Here is a 4,082-nt window from a genome sequence, read left to right as displayed (position 1 = left end):
ATGTGCAGAACGTGCAGGTTTGTTACACAGGTATACACATGCCATGGTGATTTGCTGCACCCATCAACCCGTCGTCTACATTAGGTATTTCTCCTAATGTTATCCCTCCAATATGATTGGTGTCCTTAGAAGAGGAGACAAGGACACACAGAGAAAAGACATGTGAAGATGGAGGCAGAAATTATAGTGACGGAGCTACAAGCCAAGGAATGCCAAGAATTGTTTTCTACTACAAAAAGCTAGAAAAGGGAAAAAAGGATGTTTCCCTAGAGGCTTCAGAAGCATGACCCTTTTGTCACCTTGATTTCAGATTGCTAGCCTTCAGAACTGTGAAAAAATAAATTTCTTGCAAACCAAAACCGTAATAAGACAACATCTCACACCAGTCAGAATGACTATTATTAAAAAGTCAAAAAACATAACTCTTAGATTTGGCTTCTTGATGCTATTTTCTAGATCTCATAGGCATGCTTCATTTCTGTTTATTCTCTTTTCTTTTGTCTCTTTTAACTGTGTATTTTCAAATAGCCTGTCTTCAACTTCATTAATTCTTTTTTAATTTTTGTTGGTACATAGTACGGATATGTAATTATGGAGTACATGAGGGTTGGTTTTTTTTTTTTTTTTTTTTTTTTTTTTTGATACGGAGTTTCACTCTTGTCACCGAGACTGGAGTGCAATGGCACGATCTCAGCTCACTGCAACCTCTGCCTCCTGGGTTCAAGCGATTCTCCTACCTAAGCCTGCCAAGTAGCTGGGACAACAGGTTCCCGCCACTGCCACCATGCCCAGCTAATTTGTGTAGTTTCAGTAGAGATGGCGTTTCACCATGCTGGCCAGGCTGATCTCTAGAAGGAAAGAGCAGAATGGTGGTTACCAGAGTCTAGGGTAGTTGGGGTTGGGAGTAGATGGATTGGATGGGTAGATGTTGGTCAAAAAGAAGGAATAAGTTCAAGAAATCTGTTTTATGACATGGCAACTCCAGTTAATAACAATATGTTGTGTTCTCGAAAAGTGCTAAGAGAGCGTATGTAAAGTGTTTTCACCACAAAAAATAACTATGTGAGGTAATGAATATGTTAATTAACTAGATTTAGTCATCTCACAAGTATGTATACTTCAAAACATAATGTTATACATAATAAATGCATACAATTTTATGTCAATTTAAAAAATAAAAAACAAAAATAAAAATATATCTAATGGCTTTTAATAATATGCCTCATAAAAATAACTGGAGGGAAATTTAAGTAATTGAATGTGCTATAAAATTTATTTACCTAATTCCTAAATAACACATCATTCCTAACAGTAATCCTTTTCATGTGGAGCTCTGCCTATTAGTGTTTTTGGCCACAGAAAGAGAGTAAACAGACTGCTTTGTCCAATTTTCTCTACACTATTTTAAGTTGTTAATAATCTCATTTGTACATCACACTAAAATCCTTATTGATGGCAAAACTGACAACCTTTCTGTGCTCTTAGGCAATTCCTCCCCTGTCTTTTTACCTATTTCTCTCTCTCTCTTTATAGAGTGATCTGTATGAATGATTTCAATTTCAGAAAGGGATTGAAGGTAGAATCATTGAATGACTATTTAAAGGTTTCACTTAGCATCTTGTGAATTAGACACAAAGAAAGTATCTGAAGTTTTATGAAGGCATAGAGATCATATCAAAAGTAGTTTCAAACAAGTAGAAAACACCACCACCATTCCTGAGTTACAATGTTGTTTTTGAACAAATGATAAACATGGTTTGTCTTTTATAAAAACATGATTAGGTGGAATATCAGAAAAATGTTAAGACATTTACTCTAGTCTTACTTAAAGAAATTTAACTGCTCTCTCGTCCCTCCGCCCAAGATGCCGAGAGGAAAGAAGGCCAAGGGAAAGAAGGTGGCTCCCGCCCCTGCTGTCCTGAAAAAGCAGGAGGCCAAGAAAGTGGTGAATCCCCTGTTTGAGAAAAGACCTAAGAATTTTGGCATTGGACAGGACATCCAGCCCAAAAGAGACCTCACCCGCTTTGTGAAATGGCCTCGCTTTATCAGGTTGCAGCGGCAGAGAGCCATCCTCTATAAGCGGCTGAAAGTGCCTCCTGCTATTAACCAGTTCACCCAGGCACTGGACCGCCAAACAGCTACTCAGCTGCTTAAGCTGGCCCACAAGTACAGACCAGAGACAAAGCAAGAAAAGAAGCAGAGGCTGTTGGCCCGGGCGGAGAAGAAAGCTGCTGGCAAAAGGGACGTCCCCACTAACAGACCACCTGTCCTTTGAGCAGGAGTTAACACCATCACCACCTTGGTGGAGAACAAGAAAGCTCAGCAGGTGGTGATTGCACACGACGTGGATCCCATCCAGCTTGTTGTCTTCTTGCCTGCCCTGTGTGGTAAAATGGGGGTCCCTTACTGCATTATCAAGGGGAAGGCCAGACTGGGCCGTCTAGTCCACAAGAAGACCTGCACCACTGTCGCCTTCATACAAGTGAACTCTGAAGACAAAGGCGCTTTGGCTAAGCTGGTGGAAGCTATCAGGACCAATTACAACGACAGATACGATGAGATCCGCCGTCACTGGGGCGGCAATGTCCTGGGTCCCAAGTCTGTGGCTCATATCCCCAAGCTCAGAAAGGCAAAGGCTAAAGAACTTGCCACTAAACTGGGTTAAATGTACACTGTTGAGTTTTCTGTACATAAAAATAATTAAAATACAAATTTTCCTTCAAAAAAAAAAGAAGAAATTTAACTACAAGCATCTGTACTTGATTAAATTCAAATTAAAATCAAGACAGAAATGTCATGAAAGATAAAAATTACTGGTGTCCTATTTTTCTATCCTAATTATCTATTAATTTAATTTATCTTTCCTTCTGAGTGTGTGTGTGTGTGTATATATATATATCAAAAAGTAAAGCATTTACTAAAATTGTCTGATTGTATGATTTTACTTAGATTTTATGATCACTTTTATGATTAATGATTATAACATTTTTATTTATCAGTAACTATTATTTTGATCCCAAGAGAATCAGTGGTTTATGAATGATTATTGCTCCGTTGAGAGCATTTTTAATATCTGAGACTTGAGTAATGTTCCAAGAGAACATGAATTAATGAAGTGCCAAATTACAGTAATATTGACATTTTCATTCTTAACCATTTATTTGCTAGAATCAATTTCCAAGATGATTTTTTACCAATGAAATTTAATAATTATTTATGATTTCTATAACTTCAAAACAATAGTGACAATAATTGCCATGTAATTTAAAAATGGTTATGACCCAGACATATTTTCTGTAAGCATTATACAAATGTAATTTTTCACATTGTTGAAAGTATTTTTTGAAATAGTACAGTATGAACACTAAATACGAGTATAAATTTTTAATAAAAAACCTCTAAATACCTGACCTATTTTATGTATAAAATATTTATATAAAAATAAATAATAAATAATAGTGAATAATATTTCACCTTACAGCATGATACTACTACTGTAGGAAAGATTCATAGTGATTTTCATGGGTTTACATTTATTGAACATTAAAGTCAACTTCTTCAGATAAATTTTTGTTGATTAAGAAAATCTACTTTCCCTGACTGTCTAATTTTCCAGTTTCTCTCTTCGTCTTTCCCTCTCTTTCCCTCTATCTCTCTTTATCTATCATGTAGATTATATATGTACATATACTTTATCTTCACTTAGTTAACATTTGCATGTTGTTTCCACACTCCTAATTTTCACTTTTGCATTTCTGCTTACTTGTTGTAATCTTAATAAAAGCAAACTTTCAATGTCTCATTTTTTTTTTTTTTTCTGAGACGGAGTCTCGCTCTGTCACCCAGGCTGGAGTGCAGTGGCACGATCTAGGCTCACTGCAAGCTCTGCCTCCCGGGTTCACGCCATTCTCCTGCCTCAGCCTCTCGAGTAGCTGGGACTACAGGCGCCCGCCACCAGGTCCGGCAACTTTTTTTTTTTTTTTGTATTTTTAGTAGAGATTGGGTTTCGCCGTGTTAGCTAGGATGGTCAGAATGGTCTCGATCTCCTGACCTCGTGATCCACCCGCCTCGGCCTCCCAAAG

At 37.3% G+C, this 4,082-nt stretch overlaps 1 pseudogene; it reads left to right on the top strand.

Annotated features, from left to right (window-relative positions):
- Positions 1 to 1,864: 1,864 nt before the first annotated feature.
- Positions 1,865 to 2,703, top strand: LOC103238464 (large ribosomal subunit protein eL8 pseudogene; annotated as a pseudogene).
- The last annotated feature ends 1,379 nt before the right edge of the window (positions 2,704 to 4,082 follow it).

Source organism: Chlorocebus sabaeus, chromosome 11, assembly GCF_047675955.1.
Source record: "Chlorocebus sabaeus isolate Y175 chromosome 11, mChlSab1.0.hap1, whole genome shotgun sequence".
In the NCBI taxonomy this organism is placed as follows: domain Eukaryota; kingdom Metazoa; phylum Chordata; class Mammalia; order Primates; family Cercopithecidae; genus Chlorocebus; species Chlorocebus sabaeus.
Note: the sequence above shows the minus strand (reverse complement) of the source record. Positions and strands in the feature narration are given on the sequence as shown.